This window comes from Passer montanus, unplaced genomic scaffold (assembly GCF_014805655.1).
Source record: "Passer montanus isolate IOZ18808 unplaced genomic scaffold, ASM1480565v1 scaffold45, whole genome shotgun sequence".
Classification (NCBI taxonomy): domain Eukaryota; kingdom Metazoa; phylum Chordata; class Aves; order Passeriformes; family Passeridae; genus Passer; species Passer montanus.
This window is the reverse complement of record NW_024369373.1, coordinates 632,871-650,821: the sequence shown is the minus strand read 5'-3', so window position 1 is coordinate 650,821 and position 17,951 is coordinate 632,871. Positions and strand designations below refer to the sequence as shown.

At 46.0% G+C, this 17,951-nt stretch overlaps 1 long non-coding RNA gene across 3 annotated transcripts; it reads left to right on the top strand.

Annotated features, from left to right (window-relative positions):
- Positions 1–4,696: 4,696 nt before the first annotated feature.
- On the top strand, positions 4,697–17,713 carry LOC120508035. 3 transcript variants are annotated; one of them, XR_005628900.1, is made up of 5 exons: positions 4,697–4,783; positions 12,872–13,100; positions 14,074–14,181; positions 14,399–14,585; positions 17,085–17,713. It is a non-coding gene; the product is annotated as an uncharacterized LOC120508035 (long non-coding RNA). The 3 variants fall into 3 exon arrangements; XR_005628899.1 differs by lacking the exon at positions 17,085–17,713 and having other exon boundaries at positions 14,399–15,341; XR_005628901.1 differs by lacking the exons at positions 14,074–14,181; positions 17,085–17,713 and having other exon boundaries at positions 14,399–15,341.
- The last annotated feature ends 238 nt before the right edge of the window (positions 17,714–17,951 follow it).

Below are 17,951 nucleotides of genomic sequence, written 5' to 3'. Positions count from 1 at the left end.
CCTGGGGTTTTTTTTTTTTCTGCTGTTATTACTTTTGTTAAAATCTTGTATTTGTGCTCTCTAGTCCCCTGCAGTCCACTTGAGCATCCTTAAATTGATAAAACTCCACTAAGGAGAAAAACTGAGGATCCAGGATCAGGATTTACATTTTGCCAATCCCACTGAATCCATGCAATTATTCATGGATTAGACAAGCAGTGCCAGTTCTGAGGGGCTCTCTCAGCTCCTTCCTTGCTGTGACCATCTCCAGGGCCTGATCCCAGTGACACTCAGGTCCAAGGGGGACTTGCTGCTGACTTTAATTTGAATTTAGCTGGACCACACAGCCCTGACTCAGCCTCAGTGACTGTTGGCAGGATTGGCTCTTATTTTCCATGTTTTTAAAAATGTACATAACTTGCTTTTATGGACAGCCTGTGTACATGATGAAAAGACAAACTTCACTGAGAGGAAATGACAGAAAAGTCACCCAGGTGTATTAAAAATGTATGTTAAGACCTCAGTCGCTCCACCCAGATTATCTTTTATTTGTTTTGTGGGCAAACAGCAAGATTTTAAGGATTTTAATCCACAGAATTACAACTCACCAAACAAAAACAAGGAAGGGGTTTCTCCTGGCACATCAAGTCAGGATTAAACCCTCCCGTTCCAATAGGGACTAAATAAATATTTCCCTCTGGGAGCTGACACCGCAGGCTAAGGAGGTGAGTGTGGGTTTAATGGCTGTGTAGATAAGCCCTTATCTAAAGGATACAACTTCACTTTACAGCCTGCACACTTATTTACCAGCTGCTAATGCCCCCGCCTTGGTGCCACTCGTGCCTCGGTGACAACAGCCCCGCTTATCTGGGCCAGGTAGCCCGATTTTACAGTCATGCCCCAAACGGCCCCGAACAGGAGTTTTTGAGTTTAAAAAAAGCGATTTACAGGGACCTGCTCGGAATAAAAAAGGTGTTTTGCTCACGCCAGACGCTGCTCTAAGCGAGCAAAGTTTGCCCCGGGCATTAAAAGCACCCTCGGCTCCAGCTGAACTTTGGGAGTTTGTTTGGATTGCTGGGTCAAAGCGACCACGAAGGTGATTTTATTATTATTTTTTGTCCTTTTTGTCCTTTTACAGAGAAGAAAAGGAGGGGAAAGCCTCTTCACCGAGTCCCTGCCGCTGCCGGAGGAGGGATGCTGCCTGCCCAGGGCGCCGGGACCTCCTCCCAGGTGATGTTTAAGGCACAGAAAAATCTCCTCATGCCGGTGCACAATGGCCACATTGTAAACGCGTCCCTTCCCATCATGTAGGACGTCGGGATCGTTGGTTTTGGCTGGAAATAAAATATATATTACACGCGAAGCGCTCTGCTAGCGGGCAGCAGACGCGCGCTGCCGCTGTAATGTTTCTCATTATATTTCCCCTTTGTTCCTAAAAAATGACTGAGTTATTGCATAATGCGGGGATCAAGGAAGAGGGAAAATACTGCATGAGGATGGAAACGAAGGCAGCCTGTCAGTTTTAAGAGCAAATAAAGAAATCCTGCTACAGGACTAATCGTCTGAAAAAAAAAAAAATCCAATTTTGACAAGTAAATAGTTTGTTTCCTCTCAATTTCAAACAGCCTTGAGAAATCTCCAGCACCTAGTCAGAGGATTTATTTAGGTTTTCTCGATTCTTGAGTTTTCCCCCCGAATTTTGCGTGCGTGCGTTTTATTAGGTTAATAAAACTCGATTTCCAAGCTTTTGGACGCCTCGGGGGTACAATGAGCTCGGATGTCAAATGCATCAAGCAGCTAATGAAGGGATTTCGGAGGTCTCCAAAGTGTCCATAGCAGCAATTTGTAGCGTCTCATAAAGGTGAAGCCCATTCTGGCTCCAGCGTGTTTTGTCTGACACTTTTCCGGGCGCTCTAACTCCGATTTGCTGGATTATTCCGATTTTATGCCTTTTTCAAATGCCCCGGTGCCGCTGTCACAGGGATTGTGGGCAAAGCGACTCAAACCAGCATCGCCAGGCAAGCTCATGCCAGTGGTGCTGGGCAAGGGCAAACGGGGGGGAAATCCCAAACCTATCGTGCTTTACAGGGATTTACCAGTAGGGATCCAGAGGCGAAAACGATACAGGGGAAAATCCTTATCCAAGGAAATATTTTATTGTGTAAAGGTCTTGTTGGGAGTGGAGCGGGGGAAGCTGAGCCATTTTTTCTTATTTTTTTCTTTACTTTGTCTTATTTTCTTTTCCTTTTTAATCCTCTCCTCTCCTCTCCTCTCCTCGTTTTTCCTTCTATTATCTTTTCAAAATATATTTCCTTTCCCCTTTTTTTTTGTTTCTATTTTCCCTAATTTCCCTTTTCTTTCCCCCCACCCCTTTTAATTTTTTTTTTTTATTCTTGGCTGTTCTTGGCGCTTTTTTTCCCCACGACTGTTGGTATTTCATCTCCTTCTCTCCAGCTCCGTCCCCTCTCTGGCTGAGCTGGGGGCGCAGGCGGGGGGCAGTGAGGGATGGAGGGTGGAGCGGTGGCTCCTCTGCGCTCCTCTGGGCTCTCCCCGGGCCGGCACACTCAGCTCTGCCTCCTCTTTTATCCCTGATTTGCTCCTCACTCCCCCTCCCCAGCCTGGTGCAATTTTGGCAAAAGAACAAAACCAAGCATCTCCTCCATCCCAATCCCAATCCCAATCCCAATCCCGACCCGGCCCGGCGCATCTCTTCCCTCGGGATTGGTGCGTTTATGGAATTTCTGGACAAATGACTTTGTCGTTGCCAGTTTTCCTCCTCCTTTTCGATTTCCAGAGTTTCCCTAAAACCCCACCTGCTCTCCCGCTCGCAGCCGGCTCAGGTTGTCCCTGTCCGGAGTGCGGGAGGTGGGAAAGGCGCTGGAAAACCACTGGCTGCTGGAAAACCACGCTGGCAGCTCGCTCTGACGTTAGTTCCCAGCTCTTCTCGGCCGCCAAATTAAAGATATCATCATGGTAGCAATAATAAAAAATATAATTTATAATTAGGGGGATTTTTGAAGCCGCTGAGAGGACACCCAGAGTCTGTGCAACGCCCAGGCATGGGAGAGATGGGGATGGAGAGGGACTGGGGGAACCCCAGAACCCCGGGAAGGGAGAGATGGATGAGGATGGAGGGAGAGTGAAGGAACACCCAGAGCCCCGAAAAGGGAGAGATGGGGATGGAGCGGGACTAGGGGGACAACAGAACCCTGGAAAGGGAGAGATGGGGAGGGAGAGGGTCTGGGAGAACACCCAGAGCCCCGGAAAGGGAGAGATGGATGAGGATGGAGGGAGAGTGAAGGAACACCCAGAGCCCCAAAAAGGGAGAGATGGGGATGGAGAGGGACTGGGGGAACACCAGAACCCCGGGAAGGGAGAGATGGGGAGGGAGGGAGAGTGAAGGAACACCCAGAGCCCCAAAAAGGGAGAGATGGGGATGGAGAGGGACTGGGGGACACCAAGAACCTCGGGCAGGGAGAGATGGGGATGGAGAGGGACTGGGAGAACACCCAGAGCCCCAAAAAGGGAGAGCTGGGGATGGAGGGAGAGTGAAGGAACACCCAGAGCATTGGTGACTCGCAGGGAGGGGAGGGATGATGATGGAGAAGAACTGGGGGGAGACTCAGAGCGCCGGGCTGGTGATGGAGAGGGACAGCGCTGGGGGCTGTTGTCACCCCTAAAACCGAAGGGAGCGCCCAGATCAGCAGCAGAGAGAGCTCTCGCTGTGAGCTTAGAACAGCAGTGTTCATCTTCTCCGCGGTGTTTACAGAGCCAGCTCATCCGTGGGGCGGGTGGAAGGCGGCCAGCCCGCCCGAGAACGCTTTTTATTAAAAAATACGGACTTGTGTTGCTTTTAGCGGTGACCCCGGAGCGCGTCCCGCATTTCTGGGGGAGGGCGGCTCCCCCGCACCCGCGGAGAGGGGAGGTCCCCGGCCGCCTTCAGCAGCACCTGGGGGAGCCCCCGCCTGGGAGAAAACCCCTTGAGAGGGTTCAGGGGGTGGTTTTCACCCGAACGGGAGCCTAAAGGAGCCACTCAGCCCTCCGCGGGGCAGGACAGAGCAGCTCCGCTCCGCGCAGCTCCGCGGAACTTCCAAGGATCCATTTATTTGTTTGTTTTACCTAGGGAAAACACGGAGGGGGGATGTGAGCGGCTTGCTCCGTACCGGCAGGCAGAGACCGAAATTTCGGATGAGGGAGGAACGGGTGAATAGTAGAAAAATTGAGAAAAAAAAAATATATATGTAAAAACTCCTCTCAAACCTCTCCTTGCTACCCTCGTCCTTGTACAAACTGCACTTGTAGCAGAAACACCAAACGGAACTGGCTCGTTTCTCCATCCTCCTTATCCCAGCCCGTGGGAAGGGAGGATAATTCCTGGGAAATCGATGTGAGCACCCCGCACAGGGAGCTCCTTGTGCGGACAGACGTGCGGATTTCTGCCCGGGGTGGGGGACACAGGAGCCCGTCCCTGCCCCGCGTACCTGGCCGTGGGGTAAAAAAATTAAGGAATGAGAGGGGATTGCGGGTGGGAGCCTGGGAGCGGTGCGCAGCTCCCGCGCTCTGTCCTGCGCGCCCGCCCTCGCTCCCCCGCCGCCAAAGCGAATTTGTTGCATTTCCTCCATTGATTGTTTAGTCAGAGGTTTTGCCAACTTCCTGACGGTTCGTTTTCTGATTCTGGAAAAAAAAAAAAAAAAAAAAAAAAAAGAGGCAAAAAAAAAAAAAAAAGCACCGCATTTCCTTTTTGACTTAAGAGGGAGAGAGAGAGAGAGAAGCGGAGGCTGGGGGCTGGCGGACGCATCGAGCTGTATGTACTGGATTTTTCTCTTCCCTCTCCCCGTCCTCAAACCCTCCTCCTCTTCCTCTTCCTCCCCTGCGAGCCCGGGGCTCGCAGCGTCCCCTTCCCCGCTCGCAGCTCCTCGCAGAGCTCCGCTGATCCAGGCACGGAGCCTGAGCAGGGCAAGCGGCTTCCGAGCTCTTGGGTTTGCTTCCTTCTCCTTAAATTCCTTAATTTTTCAAAATTCTTTCTTTTTCCTGTCTTTTCTTTCCCATCCCGTACCCTATGCTTGCAGTTCTTGTGGCTACGACAGGAGATCCAACTGCAGAAAGAAAAGTAAACACTGAAATCTGTTCCACTCGCCTTTATTTGCTTCGGGTTTTCTCTTGTGGGGTTTGTCTGAACTTGGTTTACTATTATTTCAATTTTTTTTTTTTTTTGAGAGCAGAAAAGCTCCCTTTGCATTTTACTCCCAGCTCTACTGTCTTTAATCCCACTGCTTAAAGTGTAAAAACTCTACGAGAACTGTGCAGTTAAAAACCTGTAAATCTTAAATCTGTATCTTTCTCATAGTTAATTTTTACCCCTAATCTTGCCATACCAGAATATGCTTAAAATTGCTGGTGAGGGGGTGCAAAGCTTGGCATAAGCAGAGCAAGTTTTATGGAAAATTATTTTTTTTCTCCCCTCCAAGCCCCTTTTCTAAACTATTTTTGTGTTGGCCGAAATTTATCATTCAAACCAGCAGAGATCCAGCCCTGGCTGCAGCAGGTCCGGAGCTGCGGAAGTGCAGGGCCCTACCCCAAACCTCCCGAAATCAGTGGATCCAACCCTACAGAAATAAACCAGAGGGAAATCCCAGGAACGGTGTAAAGAAAATATATTCTGGTCAGAGAGAACGGGGCTTTGTTCAGCTGCGAGGGGGACAGGGCACAGCGGAATCCCAATTGCTTGCTTGATTCCAGGGGTGTTTCACTGGGAAATCCCCAACCACCTTCCATGGGGAATCTCAAACCCTCCTCAAATTAGGGCCCGCTTTGGGAGTCACCCCTAAAAGCCGCTCCTAAAGTGTCTGGGCCCTGTATTTCCGTGTGTGCAAAGGTGCCCTGCGTGTCTGCAGAGCTGCCCAGGGCTGTGGGAGCATTCCCGGGGATGTGCCCGCACGGAGAGGGCTGTGGATGCTCTGCAGCAATCAGACATGGCACGGGGCAGGGACAGATTCCTCCTCCGGCTGTCCCCGCTCTCGGTGTCCCGAGCCTGGGGGAAGATGCTCGGGTGCCCCGGCCACGCCTCAGGGAGGGCGATTTGCGCATCCCGGGTTGTTTCCACATCCCCCTGCACCGCGGCCAGCGTTTTCCTCCTGACAGGAAAATCTCTCCGCTCACAAATCCGAGCCGCGCGCCCCGCACAAACCCCAAACTCCAAAACTTTGGGGACAGCGAGCCGCTCCTTTGGAGCTCCCACATCCAGCCCAAACATTTGCGCATCCTTCGCGGAGGAATTTTGTTATTCCAGCATCCCAGGCGCGGCTCTGGGAGCTTCGGGGAGGCTGGAAAAGCCCAGGGATCGCTGCGAGGTGCGGGCTCTCCATTAGGTGGCATTGGAAGTTTGGTGCTGGGACAGGGAGAGCCGCCTCTGCCTTCTTTGGGAGCGTATTTATCTTTTCAGCACTTGTTAGATACTCGCGGCGTAATTTGCTTTATCAACAGGCGGTTTAATCGTTTTATCGGGGCAAGGCGATCCTCTCCTGTCCCCTCGCGGAGCTTTGTAGTCAATTAAAGGCGTTATCAAAATAATTGGTTGTTGTACAACACTTAAAACCCATAACAATGTGATGTATATACAATATAGTATAATGTAGAGCAGATCTATATAATGTATATATAATAATGTAGAGCAGATTACACACAGCCCTTTCCTGCTTTCTAGAGGCTCAAACACCTGGGAATTCAGCCGTGCCTTGCTGCACTCATCGGCAAAGGAATTTTACTCACATCTTGTGGGGTGTTTTCTGCTGAGCAAAGAAAATATTAAAATAAGGGAAAAAAACCCTTTTTAATGTGTATAGCACGAAGTAGTTTTGTTCTGATTGATAACGGATGCAGTTTTAAATCGTAAAAAGAATTAAAAATTCTTAAAAAATAAAAGTCGGTATTAATCAATTAGGAAAATTTTTCTGCCCACAGCAACTTTGTGAGAGTTCTGCTTTTACATCTCATTCCAGCAGTTTTTGTTAAATTATTAAAAAAAAAAAAGTCGGTATAAATCAATTAGAAAAATTTTTCTCCCCACAGCAACTTTGTGAGAGTTCTGCTTTTACATCTCATTCCAGCAGCTTTTGTTAAATTATTAAAAAAAAAAAAGTCCTCCAACTGCTATTTTTTTTTTTGCAATGATAGCGATCGTTTTAATCATAGGATAATGAACCTAATTCAATTTACACTGGTGAAATCTCATTAACTAAATTAGAGCCAGCCCCTTATTTACAAGGAGCAGAATCAGTCTCAAACTGTTTGCTATTGTTTGGTTTGTTTTGGTTTTTTTTCCCCCCTGACTTCTTGCTGTCATTTAATTTAAAGGGCAGACCCCACATTTATCCTTATTTGGGGAAAACGTTCTAAAGAATTAAATCTGGATTCTGATTTCAAGGCACTGTGTTTGAATGGCTTAAAAACATCCTGGTTGTTTAAAACCTCCTTATTATTATTATTTAATAATAAAACCAGTATTATTTGTCAGAATTATGACTGACAAGCTGTATCAGAAATGTTACCTGAAGATTTATATATAATTAAAAATGCACATGTACTAATTGCAAAATATATGTTAAAGCATTTATTTTATCTAGTAAAAAATATTTTAGGCTACAAAATTTTCTCATAATACTTTTTTTTTCCCATTTTTGCATTCCTTACTGTGCCTTTCTTTACCTGCATTAATTTTCAGAGCAAATGCTCAAAGCCTGATGTGTTGAACTTCTTTTAATGACCTTCCTCCACTCCCATGGGAGAGAATATTCTGCTTATTTTGACAACTGATGTTTTCAAGTATTTTTTCAATTTTTTAAAAATGCAGTGGGTACATAGTTTTATTTCAAAGTGTGACTCAATGATAATTAGTAAAAATGTATCATTTTAATAGCTTAGTTTTCTAGACTCCAGCAATAACAAAATGAATGTTCATGTCCCAGATATATTTTCAAATGTAAGTTTTAAATACTGACCCTGTAATATCCACAAGAGCTCAAGAGGGTCAATGAATGTTGATTTATCTGAAAAAAAGAAAAAATAGATTCAACTTTGGGAGCCCATTGGGAGCAACCCAATACAGTTCTGCAGCAATTAACAACAACGATGACTAAAATTTTGGGTTTTTGAAGGTCATTTTTGCCCCTTGCCGAACTGGAGCTCACACACACACAGAGCCATAAATTTCCATGGCTCATTCCATCCATTTTTGATGGAAAGTTGGAGAAATCCAAACCATTTTCCCGCCCTTGCCTCCGTTTTCAGCTGAGAGCAGAAGAGCTGAGGCTGAGCCCAACCCAACCCCTCCAGGGCGAGCTGGGATTCCCAAAATTCACATTTCCAACTGAACTCTGACAAATTGAATTCTGCCACGCCGAGCTCGTTATTCCCCTCTGCTCCAAGGGGCACATTCCCATTCCCAGCTTTCTCCGACTTTTTCTCCCTCTCTTTCTCCTTTTTCTCGGGGTGGGTTTTCCCCAGGGCTTTGTTTGTTTTTTTCTCAGGTAGCTCCTGTGATTCAGCACCAACCTCCAGCACCCCGGGATTTTTCCCTGCGCAGTAACAGCGATGTCACCATCCCGAGCTGAAACAAAGCCGGGCTTTATTTGGGGGGCCGAGCAATATGATAATCAAGGAGAAATCAGAGACCAGATCTTAAACAAGGAGAAATTGCTGAATTTCCATGAAAAATCAATGCGGAGCTGGAATTATTTTTTTTTCTTTCTTTCTTTCTTTTTTTTTTTTTTTTTTTTCCTCCACGGTGGAAGAAAACTGATATTAAAGTCAACAAGCTCCGAGCTTACCCCAGTGTGTGGAAATTTCGACATCCATTACCTGCTTTTGACCTTTAGCAGGGCAGCAGAAAAAGCAGCGCTCAAACACTCGCCACTGGCACAGCACCCGCACTGAGTTTCTCTTTCACCCACGAAAACCAGAGGGGAGAAATTCACATTATTTTATTTTCTGGAACTAGAAAAATTCTCTTAAAACCCACGTACGCAAATGAGCCACGTGGTTGTAGGAATTAAAACCTTTTCGTGGCTTTTTATTTTTTATTTTTTATTTTTATTTTAAGGCCCCCGGGTTTGCTCGCGGCTGAAACTCCTGGAAAGCTCAGGAGAAAAAAACAAACAAACAAACAAAAAGGGGATGGTGAAGCCCTGGGGGTCAGGTTACCCTGCTTGCCTATTCATCACCTCCTCCTCCAGGAATGTTTAACCACATTTTAGGGTCCTCGCAGGCTTCGAATTGTTTGCTTCGACTCCTCTTCGTGACGGCATCAAAAATGCGCAGCATTTTGGGGAGTGAGAGATCGTGGGATGAGGCTCGGGACATTCAAATTGTGGTCTTGGGCAGTGGTGCAAGTCTAAATAAATACTGAAAAACTGCAGGAAGAGTTCTGCACGGGCTTCTGGTTAAAGTAAAACCGTAATAGTAATTCGGGAGTATAAACTAGGAAGGGCCAAACTCTGCTTTAAGGAACCCTAATGATAATTACGTTGTGGTAATGAGTGTGCAGGCCAGTTTTAAATAGCATAAAGACAGTGGCTCTGTGTTTTTACCTCAGAACATTTCAGCAGGAATAGATCCCTTGGGTAATCCTATAGAAATTCCTAGGGCTCTGACCTGATGCTTTATTTAGGTGGCTCAGTGCTTTAGGGTGGCTCTTCCCCACCACTCCTGGTCCCTTTGAGGCATTTTCTTGCCTTATTCATGGTTTTGTTAAAAAGAAATAGAAACCACAGGCTGGCTGTGATGCCATCCCAGGCTCACATCCACCTTCCAGCCTCGGGAATGTTTCAATCCGATGCCTCCAAAGCAAAAATGCCATCACAGACAAATCTCTTCACACAAATATGGGGGGGTGAAGCATTACCTGATGAATGAAAGCAAGGAAAGGATTTCTTGCCCATGATTAAAAAAATAAATTGGTTTTAAAAGAACACATTCCATTTATTCAGTTTTGAGTTTGGCTGAGGTTTGTTATAAAAATAGTGCCGTAATTTTTTAAGAAACATTTTCTGTTTGGATAGATTAACTGTACACGCAGGCACTTTAGCTTTTGATTCCTTTCAGTAATAGAGTAATATTCATTGCTGGCATACAAAAGTCCTCCTAATAAAAACAGTTTGGGAAATCTTCCATGCCAGACAGATAAAATCTCTTTGAAATGTCGGGGGGCTGATGAGCAACAGCCACAAAATGGGATTTTCTTTGCCCCCAGGTTCCAGTGCTGCAAAAGCATCGCCATCACTGGCAGAAGTGCACCTCTCCAGTGCTCTGCTGCAAATTCCTGGGTTAAAAAAAGGCATTTGGGACTGATATTATTCCTAGCTGATTGCTACAGCCAGTGTTTTGTGTATTTGGGACAAAAATAATCCGGGAGTCACATCACTGTGGGGGCCCCCCTCCCTGTCTGTACTCTCATATCTGGGGCAGCATCCTGGTACCAAGCAGGATCCTGGCACATCCCTCCCAGCCCACCTTGCTCTGTGGGTTCCCTTAGGCTCTCAGAGAACTGTTTTACTTCCCTTTAAGTGTGGGAAAAGGCTGAGTGAGGCAGCAGGAGCGGGGAGCCAGCACAAGGGATCCTCTCCCCTCTGCCTCTGCGCTCTCCTTCGAAACATCTCTTTGTGCCCATTGCCTTTAATGTCTGTCATTGTTTTTTTGCAGTAATTTCTCTGCTGGCCCGAGAACCTGAGAAGTTCCTTTCCGTCATTTTATGTCTGTTAAATCAGGGCAAGGTTCATCAGTTAAATTTTCATAGCCCTCTGAAAATCCCCACTTCCCTGAGCTGAGGCTGCAGCCCTGAACCCCCGCGCTGCTGCTGCCAACTCAATGTCAGCAGAAGCAAACAATTAAAACAAGGGAGAAAAATAGCAAAAAACTGGAAGAAACAAATATTTCTCCCATTTTCTGTGTCAGTGGGTGAAGGCCAGCCTGGGATCTGGCTGGGTCCATGTCTTTGGTACCCCTGTCACTGATCCAGCCCACAGAATTCATCCCAACCCTAGAACATTTGTACACACGGGGCTGTTACTGGTCCAGGTTTTGCTTGTATTTGTTTCTGCCTCGCAATTCTCTTTTGTAAATCCTGAACCATTTCTGTGCTGTTAATTTCAGTCCTCTTCAAAGTTGCATTTGGGGTGTTTTCTTTTTCATTTTTGGTGTTTTTACTTCAGTGCCTCCATGGATGCATTGCCAACACAACCGTGAATGCACCCAAAACTGAAGGTTCAATTTAGCAGCTCACTGCTCTTTTGACATTTTAATTTCACCTCATTTATTTTTCTTTTCTTTTTTTTTTTAAGAGAATTAGTGGTAACTTTATCTCTAATCAAATTCCAGGATTTTGTCTAATTCAATTATGCCTATGGAGGCTCTTTTCTTCTTTCTTTGGCTTTACTGAAGTGACACATATGATTGTAGATCTGTTTCTGAGAAAATCCAAATCGCCCCGGAATTATCTGCATTTTTGTTTCTTTGTGTATATCTAATAATATCTCTTATAATTCTTCAAGACTAGAAAGTTCTGATCTATATTTTTTTACATATTATTATTAAACCACTTTAACGATCACTTTCAGAGATTGGTAATTTGTTCCCACGGCAGTAGTGATGATAATACAAAAAAATATTAGGAAGCAGCACCTCTGTGCTTTAGACTTCCTTGCCATGTTCCCTGTCAGCTTGCATCCCCTTCTCCTCATCTGTGGGATAGAAATAACCTTGGGACTGGGAGAAAAGTGTGTTTCTCATAAGAGCACAGGACAGGAAAGCCTTTTCTTTAAATCAAAAGCAGTTGGCTGCTGCAAGAGCCTGGAGGCAGAAACTCTGCTGCTGCTGTTGATGTCTGTCAGCCCCTCCACCTGCCCACAGGCAGAATTCTCTGGGGTTAATATCGACCCCAAAGTCCTTACTTTTAATACTGCTCTAATATGAGACCTGCTGCAGAGCTCCGTGCTTTCCGTGTGGGAACAGCCTGCGCTTTCCTGGAGGCTGGAGAGAGCTGCCTGTGGCACAGGAACGGGTCATGGGACATTCCCCAGCAAGCCCCTGACCTCCCGAGCTGCTGCTGCTGGGAATTTGGGCTGGGCTTTGCCCAGAGCCCCTCTGCTGCAGCTACACTGGGGTTTTTAGGGGGTGTGTCCAGCCTGCATCCACCACCATCCTCCCCTCCATCACAATGCCAGGGTGCTCAGACCATTTGGCTTTTCCCTCTTGGCAGGGAATTTCACCAATTTTCCTTCTGAAATGTCCTTTTCTGGCCAAATATGGAACTGAGATTCTCTTCCCCTGCACAACTCTTTTTTTCCTGGGTAGATGGGAAATCTGCATGTGCCCCAAGAGAATAACAGGGATCATCCCTCCTTTGCCACCCACTAACCCTCATGTGCTGAAATACAAAATTTGTGTTGGGAAGGACCTTAAGGATCTTTTAATTCCAGCCCCACAAGTGGTCCCACAGCATTGCTGGTGGTGCTGCACTGGAGGGTGATGCGACCCTGTGAAAACTGGTGCTGTTGGTTTTGCACAGCTTTGCTCCAAAGTTATCAAAGAGGAGGATGGACGCGTTGGGAACGCCGGGAATTCCGGCACTCGCGGGCCTCGTGCTCTGCAGGTGGATTGGTATGTGGAGAGGTCACACCTCACCAACTTCTTAGGCCTCTGGTGTGAAAGATAAAGCCATCTGGTCACCATTTGACAGCTGAGATTGTAATTACACCATTTGGCCTAGGAATTGCTGGCAGCCACCGTTTGAAGCTGTCCCAGATAGGGATCGAGCCATTCCACGGAAGCCGGGGCGCTGGAATCCATCTCTCCTCATCCCCCTGGCCCGCTTTTCACCTTCCCGAATTTATCTCCGCAGATGCCTGGTCCCGATTGTGAACTTGGCAGCGGCTGCTTGGCGTGGATAACCCCAGTGGCCACTAACCAGGAACACCTGCTGGCCCCGTTACCCGGAACGGGAGGAGAAGATGGGCATCTCCAGCGGAATTCCACCGCGGAATATGGAAGTGTTTAAAGGAAGACCTTCCCCGCTCAGGGTAGCAGAGATCTGAACCTTTAAATTGCAGCCATCCCCGGCCTGACGATAAGTAAATAAACAATTCACAGCTGCGAGGGCTAAACACAGAACACATCTATCTCTCGCGGGCCTGATTGCTGAACAAGTAATTAAGTGGGAAATGTGAGCCCTCAAAGTCACCGGGAGATGATAAAGGTCTCCAGTTGTAAATTAGCTGAACTCCTCGATTTTAACCCTTCAGGAGCCCTTGGGTGGCACTGGGTGCCTCAGCGTGACTCCGGTGCAATTTGCATGCAATTATTCCTGACATTTGCCCCTGGGAATACGGAGCTGTTATTTTAAGAAATTAAAAAAACAAGGGAGGGAGTTGCTTTGTCTCTTCTCGCCGAGCTAACGCAGGGCACCCTCACAGCCCCAGCTCCTGGCTCTGCCACAGTGCTTGTCCATCACATTCCCGCTGTCCCTGTCCCTCCTGGCGATAGCAGAGGTGTCACAAAGCCAAAATACATTAAAGCCTCTGCTCAGGCTCTGAGATAAAGGGGGCTGCTGGCTGGGATGGGCAGATATCCATCAGAGCTCCAAATTGTGTCCATTCAGGATTCACCTTGGGAATCAGGGTGTAGTGAATGACCATAGACTGAAGTATCAGCACTTGTTAAGTAATTAATTAAAAGGGTTGTGAAGTTTTGCCTACTTTGGTTATGGTTTTGGGTTTTTTTCCTTTTTATTTTTTATGAATGAAAACTTTACTTTTTATCTGATAATTTATTTCAAGGACTCAGCTCCTGCAATTTTATGACTATAATCAATGCATTTTCAGATGCATAACTAATTATTTTAGCACACAATGAAAACTTTGTCCATGTCCAACAAGTGTCCAGTTTTCAACCCAATGGACTGCTAATTACAAGATAAATAAAAATAATTCAAAGTCGAATTTTTAAAAATAAATAAAACTTAGGTCATCCAATAATTTTGGAGTGCTAGATACCAACTTGACAACTTCTAGGCTTGATTTAACTTAACGGAGTTTTTCTCCTTAGATGATTCACAGGCCTAGATGAGCTGTTTGACACTGGAGCTGGAATTTATTTGAATCCTGGACTATGATGCCATGGAGGGATGGATCTCTGGATCTGGATCACACTCAGGTCACTCCATTGTTAATTTTTATGTGGGCCAAATGAATTCTTGGGCTCTCTGGTGAAGGGAGAAAAGTAGGGAGTGATTAACAGCAGGACCTCAGCTTCCTTCTCATTGAATCATGAGGTTTGTTTGGGACTGGCCTTGTTATTATGAATTTCTTCATATTTAACTCCCAGACTTTCACTTTTCTCCTGTTCTGAAGCAGCTGCTTATGTTTTACAGCTTTTCTTGAAGCCATGGCAGGAGCTGTGCTGGAAATGGTGCCGTGGGAGTCTGTATCCCAGGTCAGGAGACCAGACATCAAATCCCTGGTGCATCTTGGCAGCTGGGAACGCTCCAGCAAACCTGGAATGCTCCAGCAAACCCTGCCAAAGCCGCTGCTGGGAGCACATCACCAGCGGTGCAAATGGTAGGTGGGATCAGAGGAGAACCAGCCAGGGGTCTCCTCGCTGGCCAGAAGAGCCTTGTCTTTCCCCAGTCCCAGAGAATCCATAAAAACCACTCAACTTCACACGGCTGATTTGCTCAGAGCTGAGGCCACGTGGAACACAGCTCATCCATTTTAGATCCTTCTTCCAGTGGGAACTGGGCAGGGAGACAGAAAACTTTCAAACCCCAAGCTGTGAGGGAGCAAGAACACTCCCAAAATGTCCCTTCTAAAAGGGAACCTCCCTTTTTGGGTTTCAAATGCTGTCTTTGTTACCACCCTTGGTAACCTCGCTAGCAAAGAGCTGAATGTTATTAGAAAACAGCTGAGCATGGGTGGGAAGACAAGAAAACAAAAGGAAATGGAAGTCCTGGAAATTGATTTTCCATTTGAATCTGTTATTTTTTCTTCTAATTTTTAATAAGACATTTTATGAAGTTTATTGCACTGCTATCTATTTTCTTTTAGGGTGTGTTATCTTTTGTGACTTAGTTTAGACTAAAATAAACCCCAGTTGCTAATTAAGGATAGAAATGGAAATCCAAAGATTTGCTTCTCATCAATGCCAAGCAGTAAATCCTTTAATGCTCTGGGATTTTACTCTATAGCTCTAAATTTCCCATTGGTATTTAGTAATCTGCTGATTGCATTTACTTTAATTCTTTGGTCTTCAGAGTGTTCATGTTGAGGCGCTCACTTACAGTAGCTCTGCGTGTTAAGGGCAATGAGTTAAAAGCTGTAGAGGTTTTTTTATTAAATTCCAGCTCTGTTTTTGCTATTGAGTTCCCAACTACTGGGTTATATCACACTAATAGGAGTTGTACTCTGGCTGGACAAATGGCAGCGTGCTGCAGTGTCCTGGGGGAGCCATGACATCATTTTTAATTTGCTTATCTGGACTCGGAAAAATAGGAGGGTGTTTGGTGAGAAAGTGAATTTATTTTTTGCTCCAGCTCACCTCTTCTTGCTGTGACGTTATGGGAACTGTGTCCCTGTGCAGGTTACACCCACTGGCTGCTCCCTGGAGGTCTCAGATGTGCCCATTCCACCACCTCTGAAGGAATGGAGGGATTTAATGGCCCATAAACCCATTTTCCCATTCCCTAGAACTGTGGAGGAGAGGGCCACCATTTCCTTTAATGCATCCCTCAAGGTCTGAGGTTTGCAGGCTGAGAGAAGCCAAGGAAACCTTCCAGGCAGCTTTGTGGTTGGGTTCCACAACCATCTTGACCCTGGGATGAACAAGAATAGGGGCTGGGGAAATTCTTTGGAGCACCTTGGATACCTTTGGCTGTGTTTGGACTGCATTAGCTCAAACAGGATTTGATTTTTAAATTTTTTTTTCATTTCCTCATTCCAGCTGAGACTGGAAAAGGTGTTTTATTCCCATGGGAGCTGGAAAAATGCTTCCTAACAGAGCTCATCTAACCTTTGCTGTTAGTGTCTCACGGAATTAGGAGAGGAGACAGGAATTTTAGAATAGGAGAGAGCTTTTAAGTCATATCATTCTGGGTAAATAGTTTACATAGAGATAATGTTGGATATGTAGTTACTAAATCAGTAAATGCTTTTCTAATTTGACCCAAACCCTAAAGTTTTTAGCATTTGCTGAAATAATGGCTGTGTCTTCTCCAGAGAAATAATCTTGAAATAAAGCCTTTAATAACCCTGCAGAACTCATCCCACTGGGAAATTTTAATTTCCCTAAGTGAAGGTCTGGCCGTTCTGTCCACTTGTTTTGCAATGAGAACCTTCAAAATGGAAGTGCAACAACATTTTTTATCATTTATTTACTTACTGCACTCATTCCAGAGAATCACTTGTGAACTATGACTTGCACTTGCACTTTCCCGCTCCTAACACAAACACACATTTAATTAATCTCACTGCTCTTTTAAGCTTCATGTCTCAAAATTTGGATATTTAAATTCTCTTTATCAATTTAGATAAACTAGGTTTGAAGAAGGGAACCAAAGCCATATTTCCTGAGTGATTTGGGAAAAGAGAATCAGCCTCAGTAGTTTTCAGTCCAACCAGTGCCATAAGCTCCTGGACACCTGGAACAGCTGACTTGGCATTCCAAAGGCGAGTGAGGACCAAAGGCTCCAGCTCCCTGCAGTGGGAATGACCTCACAGCACGAGGAAGACCTGATTACATCACAGAGATAACCTGTTCCCTTAAAAATAGCAAGGTCAGGGAGGCAATAAAGCTGTCAGCATGGCAATCACAGCTTGTGTTCCACCAGCTCCCCAGGCTGGGGAGCAGCAGGGTGGGGACCTCACAGCGAGGATGGCCACGTTTGGGTAAACAAACCCATGGCAATACCCCAGTGCTATTGTCTGCTCAACAGCTCTATTTGTGCCAGTGATATTTCCAGGTTAGCTCCTCCTAGGCCCATAAAAGTCTTCGTTTATTTCTTTTTGCTGTTCTTTTTTTCTTTTCTTTTTTTTTTTTTTTTATTTCCTTGGATGCAATGATAGATGGAGTGCCCATAAAAACCTCACGGCTCCACGTAGGACATCCCCAAGCACCGAGCCAGGTGTGGAGCAACTGGTCATGGAACAGGCTTCCACCCAGGCCTGGGCTTGGCTCGAGCCTCTTGTCCAGTCCCTGGGATGCCTCACTCTTTGTTCACATCCAGCTGTGGGAATATTTCACACCAGAGGCCAGGCCAAGAGTGGAAAACCATCCCGTGTCTCCAGCCAAGCAGCCCTGGGTGGTGCACGTGGTGCAGGTGGCAGCAGAGCCCAATAGTTTCATTGTGCTGGGCTGACTGGTTTTCAGCAAAGGAAGATGTTGTGAAGGGTTCACATCCTGTTGGTGCCTCAGATATGTTTCAGCTATTGCTGTTTTCCTTTGGATAACGGGTCCCTTGGCTCAGTCTCCAGTTCAGCTGGCCTTGGACAATGGGTCAGAGTGATGCAACTGATTTGGGGACTTTTGGACACAAGTGTCAAACCGTGAGGTTTTGATAAAGATTGAACGTGTGCACAGCAGTGTCTAGGGATAAAACATTTCTGATTATATCCAAAATTAAATAAATTGTCCCACTGATAATATATAACAAGGCTTTGTCTGTAAAACACCCAGTCTTCAGCAAATTTTGGTGACGTTTTTGATTTTTAAGATACTTTTCAGCTTAAAGCCATGCCAGGGTTCAGTTCAGAGATGAGAAAGACCAAAAGAATCTTCAGCAAATTTTGGTGACGTTTTTGATTTTTAAGGTACTTTTCAGCTTAAAGCCATGCCAGGGGTTGAGTTCAGAGATGAGAAAGACCAAAAGAGGCATTGGCCTCATATGGGTGAAATGTGGTTGCAGTCAGAGCAGCTGCCACTGCCTTGCACAG